Genomic DNA, 13,961 nt, shown 5'->3' with positions numbered 1-13,961 from the left:
AAGGCTAAAAATCATGTTCAATCATTCTCTTCAAGTACGAAAATCAAAGATGTCAAGGAAGCAACAAAGTTGAACAAAGATAAGAAGAAGAAGATGAGGGAGAAAAATCGTCGAGCTCCAATGCAAGAGGATCCACAAAAAGGTAACATTAAAACTCACACCTCGTATGTTACTAAACATTATCGTTATTGTGGTAATAAAGGGCATGCGGAATGGAGATGCAATATTCGTAAGATAAAATATACTCTTTATTTTGTATCAAAGGAATTGGATAAGATTGCTCCCTAAAGGAACTCAGATCGGTATTGTCCTAAGTTTAGGAAAAAGAATTATTATAATGATAGTTCAAATTTTGCATATCATTCAACAAGGTCGTTTCATAAAAGACCCAATTATAGAAAGAGAGATGTCTTTTAAATGCAAAAACAAGATCTTATGTTCCAAATTGGAGAAATGGTGTTTCGCAAAATATTCAAAAGGACAGTGATCTTAATGGTATGAAGGAGAAAGCTGCTCCTGCGAAACCCAACTCTAAATGGGTCCCGAAGTCCTCCATATCCAAGAAGGGACCAAAAGTTAGTCACAAGAATAACTCTCAGCTGTTAATTGTTGGTGACAATAATTACAAGAGTTTTCTTGAAAGACTAAAGAAAGACATCATGTCTGAATTCTCTTGTACTAGTAGACGTTGTGATAATGACGCTCTTCATCACAAGTCAAAGAAGAAAAACAAGAGATGGAACAAGAGAAAACAAACCAAGCAAGAGTTCAAGAATAATGAGTCTGTCTTAGTCACTCGTGATGAACAAGACAAGGCTCAACTTAACACAACCTAATTGTGTTAGAATGCGCATGCTCACCTTAGTGCTCAATCTTTTTAAAAGGTGAGGAAGCACATGAAAAACTGAGCACATGATCTCTCAATTATTATATGACTAATTAACATCTTTAAGGAGATTTATTTTCCTTACTCATACCTTCTCTATCTATTTTTGAGCTTTTGATAGAAACGATAATTTTGAGTTGATGATATTGATATCTACTGTTCATATTTGTGTACCTTAATATTCGATCTCATATGTTGTGAACCCTTGTGGTTTGGGTGACTTTTTGATTTAGCAGGATTAAGTTCTAGCCCATATTGGTAGGCTTTATCAAAGAATCATGAGGGGTTTAGGTAGAAACAATATGTGAAAAAGTCACAATATGTTGAATCGGTTTTGGTTTAGCACACAAGCATATGTGTTTCAACGGTTTTCAACTCTTGCTTGCAATTGTTAAAACCGGTTTTCAACCTTTCTCTGGTAAAGTTTGAGGGTTGTTGTTATCCTTTTTCTTTGGCATAAGGATGATAACATGATGATATTTCGATATCAATTCTCCCTGGACGAAGATGCAAACATATTGGGGAAGTGGATGCGAAATTTGAGGTAACAATCTTGTTAGTTAATTGTTTTCCTGTTTAAGAAAAGCCTGAGTTTATATTATATATTTATTGCTTAACAAAATTTCGGTTCAATTGATGTTTATTCCATGATATGTAGGTGGATGTGTGTGATTCAATTGGTTCCGGTTAAGAAAAACTATTGTTATCTTGCTTTATTGTGTGGTATCAATTGTTTAGGCTTACAAAATTTCGGTGCAATTGCGGTGCTTTTATTGTCTATGTTGTTTCAATTGCTTCCGGTTGAGGTGGATAATTATGCAAGTTGATTTATGTTGGTTTGTATGAATTATTTATGGATTAACGAAATAAAAGGTGTAGGGATGAGTTGTTTAGTCCAATTCGATCCCGGATAAGAGAAACTAAGTTAATTCTGATCTTAGTTAGACTTATCGAAGTAAAGTTTCAGTTATTCAAGTCTAATCGAATGCCTTAACAAGAAATGCTAGTTAACTAACCTAGTACTTGTCTTGTTTAAAATTGAAAGGTCTAAGTTTATGGATAATTAGAACCTGATGAGAAAAATAGAGTTATCTTTATTCTGGTCTTATCGAATTAAGCGGTTGTTTTTGAACAATCGGTTTAGCAAAGGGACTAAGGTACTTAGTTGATTTTTGTTTTGCTAAAATAAATTGGAATTTTTTTTTCGGAAAATTGTTTCCTTGGTAACATATCAAAATAAAACTACTTGTAGTTTCGGTTTTGATATTGGTTATCAGAACATGATGTGTGGAACCCTCGTGCCTAACTCTACAGGTTGCAAGTCTATTTTGAGATTTGTAAGATTCTTTTCGTGTTGTCCTTTATTTTTCGTTTCTTTGTCATTTTGTGACAAAAAGGGGGAGAAATATATGGAGTAAACAAGTGATACTGTCATTGATTTTATATTGATTGGTATCGCTAAGGAAAAGAACATTGGTGCTTGAACGTTCATCTAACGAAAGAGTGAAAGCACATACTAAGGGGGAGTAACATGTCATATAAATTGGTATAACAAAGACATGCGGATTGAATATCTACCTATCTTCCTTAGGGGGAGTAATAGTTTTGTTATTATAATGTCAACATCGGCATTTTCAAGGATTGAATGTACGCAGTTTACCGTGTTGTTGAATTCGGGAATCAAGCGTATGTGTAATGAATTCTTGTAATTTGTTTATCCATATGATGTAAGAGTTTTGTCACTAAAATTGAGAAAGGGGGAGATTGTTAGAGCATTGCTCGGTTGAACCCACCAAGCGTTGGTATGTCAAGTTTGGTTGTCATATTTTAGTGAATCAAAACTCATGTTAAGAGTCGCTTGATTATGTAATAGAGTCAAATTCGTATAGGTTAGCTTGAAAGTATTATGATATGAGACATTACAAGTATTGCGAAGTCTTGAAGATGTGAAGAAGCAAGGAGCTACAACGACAACAATCATCCTTCCACTTGAGGTTAGTGATATTTGACTTGAAATGTTTCATTCCCTAACATATCTTTCAAGTCGTGCATATTGAAAACATAACTGCGAAGCATATTTGAACTCTAGATAGACATAGTATTAAGGAATACAATATGAGGTTTATTGCTTAACCATTAAACTTTGAAGATAAGACATCGCATAATCATTTGAATGCTATTGTGATTATGTATGGGTATGAGGTGAGGATTTCATCCTAGGGAACAATGTTTACATGTGTTCTAAGGAAGTAAGGTCATAAACTTGTTTTTGAACCGAAAAAGAAATTTCCAGGTGTTATTGGTTTTGTTATTCATTGCATATCTTATGAACAACCAATATATGTGATTGAGTATAACCGTTCACAACTTGTTGTGTTCTTGGTAGAACTATTCACAAAGGCCTGACTTATATATTGGTATGACTTTTATTAGTGAAACCGATCTTAAATAATTACCTGAGATGGTATGACTTTTATGTCTGACCAAATATGGGAAAGGGGAACCGATCCTAATAAGAGGTGCAATACATCACAAAGAGAAACCGATCCTTGTATGGGGTGCAACAAGGTTTATAGCAGAAAGGGGAACCGATCCTATGGACATGTGCAACACGTTTTTAGGCAAAGGGGAACTGATCCTATGGACATGTGCAACACATATAAGTTAGATACCATATATATGTGGGGAACCGATCCTAGTACGTAGTCAACCGAATTTTGGAAATCTAGTGTGACTATGCACAGTACTTACATGGAGGTAGAACCGAAACTTGTTTTGGTAGAACCATTAAACCCATGATTGTGATTGAATGTTTGTTTGATCAATCGCATAGTTCTTGAAAGTCAGATGAACCAATTCTAAACTTGTTTGGAAGTGTGGCAAATCGGTTTCAAGGTTGTAAGTGTGAAATAGAACTTACAAAGTAAGGATGTCGACATACTTTGAACACGTGCTGTGAATGTTTATTTATTTAATTTTTTAAAGTTATTCCTTAATAGCTAAGGGAAGGGAATCTTAGGATCGAAACATAAGTAAGTTAAGAATCTTTTAATTAAGGTTATTAATTTCATTTTGTAGGGAATATAAGAATTAGTAATGTGCATTTACTAATTAGATTTTCCGAGAGATTTCGATCATTATTTTTGGACAGAGCATTTCCAGGAATTATGGAAACCGAATTTGTGTTTTAATGAATATCTTGGGAATATTTTCGGTTTTCGAAATTCCTTGGTGTCCAAACTTCCTTGTCTATAAATATTTGAAGTTTGCATTTCTAGCAAACTAATCCTTCGTAACAACAGACTTCCTCTTATGTTGTTGTTACTGGTGTAGTCGCCTATTCGTAGAAGAGAGTAACCTAATTAGGAGAAATCTCTTATGGCCGCTCAGTTTAAAGTCTTCTTTGGGATTGAGAAGCTCTAGCGTGTATCATTGGTGGGAAACTAGATAATTGCGGGCTATCTTTTTTTCCGATTGATTTAATTGACTAACGATGTTGAAATATGATTACACCTAGTTTATTTACGCTCGGAAATATTCTCTCCTGACATAAGATTCACTCAAACTAGTTCAGAGTTTCGACAGGGATCTTTAGACTGTTGTTAGTTCTAAATACGATCTTGTGATACTCCATTGTTAACAGACTCCGTTATGTGCGTGATTGATCACAAGAGATTCAAGTGATTGTGTACAGGTTTTTATTGGAGATTTAAGAAGATTTGAAGACAAAGAAGATATTGAAGATCTGACTTGGGTTTATAAACTTTGGTGTGTACAATACTTGTTTTGGTAAAAGATGATCCAATTAATAATCGGTTTATCCTTGTGGTAGATTGGATGGATTAATTGAGTATATCGGCATCAACACAATTATTTGGATTAAGAGTGTTGATTGTCTTAATCTTAAACGATTACTTCGGTAATTGAACATAAGATAGATCTAAGGACCTGAAGAAGGAGTTTATGTTAAGATAAACGGAAGAGCCTTTGTCCGACTCATATCACTTGGTTGAAGAGAGTTGATACCAAACAGATGTGTTGTTACTTTATTGTTTGGAATACGAACCAAAGGAATTGTTCCAAGTACGTGACTTATTTATAAGTTGGAGGCGTGGGAATACAAACGGAACTAGGTGAACTATAGGTTTAGTTGCTTGGTCTCAACTATACGAAGTTAGGTGTAATTTTGTGTAGCGGCTTAATCCTGAGAGTATTCAATTCTGGACAAGGTCCCGGGGTTTTTCTACATTTGCAGTTTCCTCGTTAACAAAATCTTGCTGTGTCACTTACTTTATATTTCCGCATTATAATTTTTTTATTATAATTAAAGTAAATTACACAAACGTTAATTCCTATTTACTTGATAAGTGAATCCTATTGTGTTTGGTTAAGTCCGAACTTTTTTATCAAGTAACATACTTCGTTGTTGTATTGTCTCGATCTCGTATGCATAGACGATCACAGAAAGTGTGAACCGATTAGTTGTATTCTCTCGACTCAGTCCATAGACAATCACTTTCGGAGAAAGGACTTATAGGTAGGAAAAGTTTTAGCTTGAGGTATATTTGGGTACCCTCGCCTTTTCAGTAAGTACTGCATTACGCAGTAAGTACTGTTATACATATACGTATATTTCCGAGTTTAGTCATAAATATAGTTTTATGTATACAATAAGAGAGGCATACACTCCCCAGAATTTGATATATTTATTAAATTTCTTACTGAATATAGAGATATCAAGGTCTAATACTCCTGATGCCGGGTCAGGCAGACGAACTTTTAAGAATGAAGAGTGAAGGTCTTCTAACTGAAATTAAGAATGTAGGTCTTCCATCGTAGTTCATCCCCTCATTATTTGGTAATAAACAATCTCTTTGGCCATAGTATCCGCTGCAAAGTTAGCCTCCCGATATGTATGTTCAAAGGGAAAAAAACGGTTCAGTCCAAAACCGCCCATAATAGTATACTTTAGTCCAGACCTAGTTGACTGGGTATAATTTAATCCAAAAATTGTATGAAGACACTGCTACCCTTCGCACGCTTTTAATAAAGCACACGTGCAATGAAATGAATCAGTTTTGTAACTGACATAATGATTCTGGTTGCGACACGTTAGCCTTGAATTAAAAATTGATTAAAACTGCGGCGTAACGGACAGATTCTGTAACTGCACCATTTTGCTTTATCAGAAACTTCAGAAGAAAAAAATCAAAAAAAATTTCAGAAGAAAATTTACAGACTAAAACCCTAAAATCTTACTCATCAAAACACCTAGATGGTTGAAGTATCAGTAACATCATGGTGAAAGGAAATAAAGTAGTTTCAAAGAAGAACACACCAACAGTTGAAGATTCAACATCAACTGATGAAGAAAATCCATCAGTTGCATTAAAAGAAATTCAAAAATCAACATCAGTAGAAGAAAAAGACGGACAAGCGGTTGCAATAGAAGAAATTTCATCAGCATTAAAAGATCCAACACCAATTTCATCCCCAACTCCATCAGTTGCAATAGAAGAAATTCGAATTACCATTAATGAAAAGATTACTGAATTACCATAAATAAGCAATCTTTTCATTAATGGTAATTCGAGGTTACAATGAGTTTGAGCACAACTTGATTCTCAGTAGATGGTGTCCCACTGCACTTGCGAAATCCAGTTAGTGTCCCTTCTGTCTCAAAACCTCCCAGTACTGCTCTTGCAAAATAATCAGGAGGTGCATCTGCAAGAAAAAATCCATAATGTGAAATATATGGTGATATACAAAAACCCAGAATTAGAATTAGAAAATGAAAGACAAACAAATAAAAGGATATGAATTATACCTCCTGAGGAGAGCACACCATTGGAGTTTATTTGCAGTGAAGAACATTTGCAACTGGCGGGTGTAAAAGGGGGATTTGGACTTGTTTCAGTTCTAATCAATTGCGTCTCATCAGCTGCATCGACCTGCAAGTCTCTCAATGTTGCATTTTCTTCTTGCAATTTCAAAACCCGCGTCTCCAATTGCTAAAGTTCATTTGATCTCCCTAACTTCTAATCTTGATCTCCTCTTTATGAGGAGGATATGCGTGGTTGGTACACATTATACAGTAGACATTCGCCTTTTCCCTTCTTTATGATTTTGTATCAACTTAAAAGGAAGGTTAAGACTGAATGATTTGAGAGCAATGACAGTGATAAAGAAATTCATGCATCGAATAAAAAGAGGTCACCGTGAAGCAATGTAGGCACTAGAGTGCGCCACCAATAGTGAATCGGACACCGCCCAAATGTCAGAGATTGCATGATAATCGAGTATCCTGATCATCCTGACTCTGGTATAGTTTGGAAGAACAACCAAAAAGATTCTAGTGAGAGTGAACAGCACATAATTGCTTACCACTTTTGAGTTGGCTAAGTTAAAAAAACAAGATTCACACATATAGGAAGATTTTCACTTTTTTTCCAAGCCAGTACTCTGATCCATCTTTCCATTTTTCTCGTTAAAAACATTTTTTTCAACATATAACTGTTCCCTCAGTTGGATCTTTCATTTCAAAAAAAGAAGAAAAAAATCACTTTTATAAATTGATTTGGGAGATTTTTGGTAATTTCTTATTATGATTTGGGACAGTAGAAGAATAAGTCGTAAAATAAGGATTAAACAATGCTATAAGTTGTACTTTTAGTTATTAGCTTACCCGTTAGCTAGTCATATACACGAGGGTTTGAGTCATTATCTGACTATGGACTGATAGGGAAAACATAACTCTAGTTTTAAGCTTTTCATTTTGACAAATACTATCCCGCACCGTTTTGCGGGAAGCTATTCCACTCAAGCGGACTTCTTTACCGTTAGATGATCAAATCAACGGTTAGATTCGCATTCAGGAGAGGACCCACCACTTTCAGGAAATGACCCACCTTTTTTCCCTAAAGGGTTCAATGCTGTTAGATCTGGATTTTAGCGTGATCTAACGGTAAAGAAGCCGCTTGAGCGGGATAGCTACCCGCAAAATGGTGCGGGACAGCATTGCTCATTCATTTTTTCTTATTTTTTTTCTCCATAAATAAGCAATCTTTTCATTAATGGTAATTCGAGGTTACAATGAGTTTAAGATCCAAAATAAGAGAAAATAAAGAAACAAAATTACTTTAAGAAGAAATCAAAGACTACAAAGCCTTCAACATCAATTTCAGTACCAAAAACTTCAAAAACATTACAAGTTAAGAAGAAATCAAAGACTTCAAAGCCTTCAACATCAATTTCGGTACCAGAAACTTCAAAAACATCACCAGCTAAGAAGAAATCAAATCCTTCAAATCCTTTAACATATGTTAAAACAAAAAAAGGTAACAATTCAAGTCCAGTTATGTTTGTTTTTTAGAAATTTTTATAGGATTTGTTGTTGGTGTGTACAGATATGTAAACCACTAAGATGTTGCAGTGATTCATGTTCATTTATATCTGTTTTTAAAAAATTTAATGGGATTTGTTGTATATGTGTACAGATCTGTACACCCCTAGGCTGTTGCAGTGATTCATGTCCATTGATATCTGTTTTTTAGAAATTTTCATAGCATTTGTTGTTGGTGTGTACAGATCTGTACACCCCTAGGCTGTTGCAGTGATTCATGTCCATTTATATCTGTTTTTTAGAAATTTTTATAGGATTTTTTGTTGGTGTGTACATACTAGTACACCAACATGCTATTGTAGTGATTCATGTCAAGTTATGTCTGTTTTTGAGCAATTTTCATGAGTTTTGTTGCTGGTGTGTAAATACTAGTACACCAACATGTCATGTTATATGAGTTTGTGAGTGGTTTTATGGTTAATGGCATGTTATATGTGTTATGGAGTTGTTTCATTACAGTTGTGTGTACAGATTTGTACACAAGCATTGTATTGCAGTGATTCAAGGCATGTTGTGCTTGTTTTAAAGATTTTTCTGTAGGAGTGTACAGGTTTTTACACCATCATGGTGTTACAGTGAATATGGCCTGGTTTATAGTGATATCATGGTGTTGTATGGGAATTATTGTTGCTCTTGTTATATTTATGTACCAGTGTACTGGTATATACACCAGCATTTTTGTATGAGTATCATGTGTTATGCTTTTCTTTTCTTATTCCCATTTGTATATTTTCGTAGATACAAACAAATCTTATAGATCAGGTTTTCATGCAATTAACGAGTTTGTGAACACGTACCTTGAGGAGGATGGAGAAGTAAGGAAAAAAAATCGTTAAAAAGTATGGTTCACAGAATTTCAGTTAGAGAATCAAAATGAGAGCCCTTTTTGGCCTGAATTAGATGTCTTTTTCACAAGAAATCAGAAAAGAAAGAGGAGGAAAACTCAGAAAAGAAAAAGGAGAAGAAGAGAGATGTGTGGTTCAAGAGTCCAGAATCAATCTTTAAGATTGTGAACCAGTTCCGCCATGATAATTCAGGGAGAAATGTCTTTGTTTTCAATACTGCTGAGAAGAAAAAGTTTGTGGAAGTAGAAAGTATGCCAGAAGATTTGTTCTTAATTTTTGAATTACAAATGGTGGCATCAGAACCTGTGGAAGGAGAATGTACCAAAACTAGAGCTGAGCAGAGATACGATTCACTAATAAACCGAATGAAACTGAAGGATCAATCTAGGTTGGGGAAACTAGATGTGTAGAATGAAATCTTGCATATAATGAAGTTAAAACCAACGTTGGATATGGAGATCGCGAGAAATTATGAGGACTTGGTAGTGTTGTTTGGGATGTACCTGTGCATCACTGGGTTTTTTTACCACAACAAATAGAAGCGAGATTAACAAGAGTCAATTTTTCCCTACTTTGAATCATTGTATAGAATGACAAAAACCAACTGGCCAGTTCATATACATCAATATCTAATGGATAGCGTTAGGAAACATATTGCCTCACCACTTAGATTTAATGGCTGTAGGGTATACCTGTTGGTGAATTTACATGTGTACATTGTTTTACACCAGTTTTTTTTAAGTTGTATAAATTTAAATGCTTTGGTTCACTGTATTTGTTGGGTCCTAACATTTCTAACTCTTTACCTGTTTGTCAATGCAATATTGGTTTGCTGAACACAACAATAGCATGACGCCAAGCAATGAACAAGGTTTTCCTAGGTTTCTAAGGTGGATAATAAGTGACATCAACAATACAATAGAGAAAGACATTAATGAAGCTATGAAAAAGGTAACTCGATAACTTTCTTACGATAGTGATTTCTTCCTAGATGTGTATATTAGATATACACCTTGATAAGTTTTACAAAATGGTGACAAAATTTTGTCATGTACAACAATATACACCTGTAACACAGGTGTAAAAAGATGTACACATGTTATCCATATTGATACTTTTGCATGTTTTCAGATCCATCCCGGATGGGTAAAAACTTGCAGTGATGAACAACAACAGATAATGGAAGAGTACAGAAAGAATAGGAAAGAAAATAGCAGAGATGCATTGAAAGAAAAGTTGTACAAAGCAATACAACAAATAGATGAAGCATTGGAAGAGCTTTCTGACTTGAAGGTTAAACATTTGAAGCTTGTTAGCTTCTTGAAGAAAAAAGCAAAAAACTTTATGAAGCTGATGCAAGGAATGTGCAAGATGATAAGGATCTTGTTGATTTGTTTATTGACTCCTTGCAAGAAATCATTTCATTTAACAAAGAATTAAAAAGTTATGATGAACGTGATGATGATGAGCAGGAGGAGGAGGAAGGTGAGAAAGGTGAGTAAAGTGGCAAAGTTGATAATGTGGATGACGGTGATGATGATGATGATAATGATGATGATGAGGAAGGTGAGAAAGGCAAGAGAAGTGGCAAAGCTGGTGATGTGGATGGCAGTGATAAGGAGAAGGAGGAGGATGGTGACGACGAGGAGGAGGACGATGGTGGTAGAAAAGGTGGTGATGAGGAGCAGAATGATGAGGAGGAGGGGATGATGGTGGAAAAGGTGGTGATGAGAAGCAGGATGAGGAGGATGGTGGTGGCAAAGGTGGTGATATGCATGATGATGATGACGAAGGTGGCAAAGGTGGTAATATGCATGGTGATGACAATGACAAAGAGGGTAGCAAAGGTGGTGATGACGAGGGTGGGAAATCTGAAAACAATGAAGTTCCGTCTGAAACTTCTGAAAAGCGAAGGTATAAAATCACTCTAGTTAAATGTGGCAGTCATTTTGTTTTTATGTGTGTAGATAGCTGTACACCAGTGTGTTAAAACTCATACCTTTTCTCTAAACTTGAATCTTTTAGCACTCCTCTGTCAAAGACAAATGAAGAGAAGGATGGCAGGGATGGAACAAGGCAAGGTGTTGAGTCTGAAACTGCTAAGAAGCCTAGGTATGAAATGATCTCAGCTTGCATTTCTTTTCATTTTCTGTATATGTGTACCAATATGTACACCTAACAAAAAATGTATTTTTTCAGCTCTTCTCTGCCAGAGACAGTTGCATATCAAGAAGACCAGGATGCCACTCAAACAACTGAAATTGATGAGGCTACGATAACGCAGTTCAAGCCATATCTCAGCTGGACCCTAAAGACATGTTGCCGGTTGAAGAAGATGTGCTTTTACTTACACAGGAAGAAGATCAACAGAATGATCCTTATGCATCAATTGAGGACCTTCTAGACAACTTGTCTGAAAGTGTTTTCATAAAGATTGAAAAAGGTTGTTACAGAATGGCAGCATCTGACGTGAAGGAAAAGATGGCAACCGTGATCCATGAATATCCATGTTTTCAACTATTGAGCCAAGAAGATACAAAAGAAGAGTCGTCGCAAAGATCATTATCCAATAAAGATGTACGAGAAAGGGTCATTGTTGAAGCAGTGCAGTTCATACAACAGCATGGAGATGCATTTTTTAGCAGTCAAGAATTAGAAGAGCAGAAGACACCACCAGCAAAAACAAGAGCTGGGAAGATGAAGGAAGCAGAGATGTTGAAGACAAAAGCGGCTGGCAGGTTGTCCAAGACACCACCAAAGAGAGCTACAAAGAAAAAACTTCCTCCTGATTTCACTGCCGAGGGTAAAAACAGACAAGTTAGGATGAAAGTGGATTAAAAAGGAAAGGGTATCCAAAAAGAGGGAGAAGAACCAGGTTATCCTGCACCAATAAAGATAAAGGAAAATGAGTATCATCCTTACCGCCCATTGCCAGATATTCTTCAATCAGAACTATACAAAGCCATGTAACCAGGATAGAACAAAAGAAGGGTACATAAATTCTTCGACTATGCAAGCCTGGGGTAAGTTCAGAAAACAATACCCCGCACTATACGAATGATTGAATCTTATTGAAAAAAAGTTATGTGTACCACTATGTACCACCATGTTAACATTTCCTTTATGATTCTGCAACTCTATAGCTTGGGAACTAACAAGGCTCGAAGATCCAACAGTCAGGGAAGATATTCTGATTGTGGGAAAAGTACTTCGTGAATTGCTGTTCAACAAGTATCTGGACCAAGAAGTACTGCAGTTTTATGTCCATCGACGTTGCAAAGCAATGGTCAGAGATAGCTTTCGTCATCCATATGATCAAAAAGTACATGATATGTGAAGTAATGAGTCCTACTGCATGTGTAAGTTTCTCAAAAACCAATCAAAAATGTTATATATATATATATACTTTAATGATGTGTACCTACTAGTACACCTGATTGACATGGCGTGTTCTATGTGTTTGTAGATTTCTTTAGGTGTGGACTTAGATGTACACCAGTATGTTATACGATTGACACATGCTCTGTTTAAGTGTTTGCATGGATGCTTGATTGTTAGATTTTATATAGGTGTGTACATAGTTGTACACCTGTATCATACATCATGGATACATCTATGTCATACATCTGTTTCCAGGCCTAAAATGTTTGATATGTGGTAGTGTAGATGCTTCTTAGTTTTCTTGTCTAATTTAGGTGTACCTAATTTATTTTATTTTCCAACAAATTATTGATTGCAGTATTATGTGAAGAACAATATCATGAGCACTGTACAAAATCTTGTGGTTGATTTCATACGGTACATGCCTGATAATCTGGAAGTTCTTGTATTCCCCGTCAATCACTCTACATAAAAAATGGCAGTAGGACTTCACTGGTCGCTTCTGAAGTTTGATTTCATAGCTGAAGAGTGGAAGTGGTACAACTCGTTGCATTCAAATGAGGAATATAAAGATGATGCACAATAACTGGAAAATGTGGTGCAATTGGAACTCAACAAGAAGAGAGTGTTAAAGGGTGATGCACCTATAGAACCGCACGAAATAAACATCATGCAATGTCCTGCTCAGGGAATCAATCCAGACTTCCTCCTATACACTTGCTACTTTATGAAACGAGATATGAAGAAGAGAAAGAGTATTGAAAGAGATCAGTAGAGGGTCGAACACATTTGTCAGGGAATGAGAGCAACATTGGTGGCCAAGATGCTGAAAAAAGTCGGATCGTATGAAAAGGTGTGGGATATAGAAACTGATGATTATCACAAGGAGTGGCGCCTGAGTAAAGAGATGAAACCATTGAAGAGGAAGAAGAGTTTATTTTAAGCTTCATTATACAAGATCACTTTCTGAATTGCTTCTAAACATTTTCTATCTTTTCAGACAACTTTTCAAATTTCAGTTTTTATCACTTTGTTTATGACTTATCAACACCTTGAATTAATATTTTTATTAGTTTCAATATTGATGTTACAAGTTATGACTTATCACTACCATTGAAGTGTATATTACAGGTTTTGAAATCTTAAGGTGTACATTTACTAACAGAGCAGAAAATGTTTAGAAGGTGTACATAAAGGTACACATGTACTGACAGATTTTCATACTTTATCAAAAGTATGAAAATTGAAGACATAAAAATATTACTAAAATTTTTATATCATGCAGAACTGAAAACATAAAAAGTGAACATAGAAAAAGTAATTACTAATTATACAGATCTGAAAACATAGAATATTACTAAACAAAATAGACTAGTAGCATCTATTGTACACCAAGGTGTACATAGTGGTACACATGTAAAAACACAGGTAAGAAAAACTGAAGTTC

Source organism: Papaver somniferum, chromosome 8, assembly GCF_003573695.1.
Source record: "Papaver somniferum cultivar HN1 chromosome 8, ASM357369v1, whole genome shotgun sequence".
In the NCBI taxonomy this organism is placed as follows: Eukaryota; Viridiplantae; Streptophyta; class Magnoliopsida; order Ranunculales; family Papaveraceae; genus Papaver; species Papaver somniferum.
Note: the sequence above shows the minus strand (reverse complement) of the source record.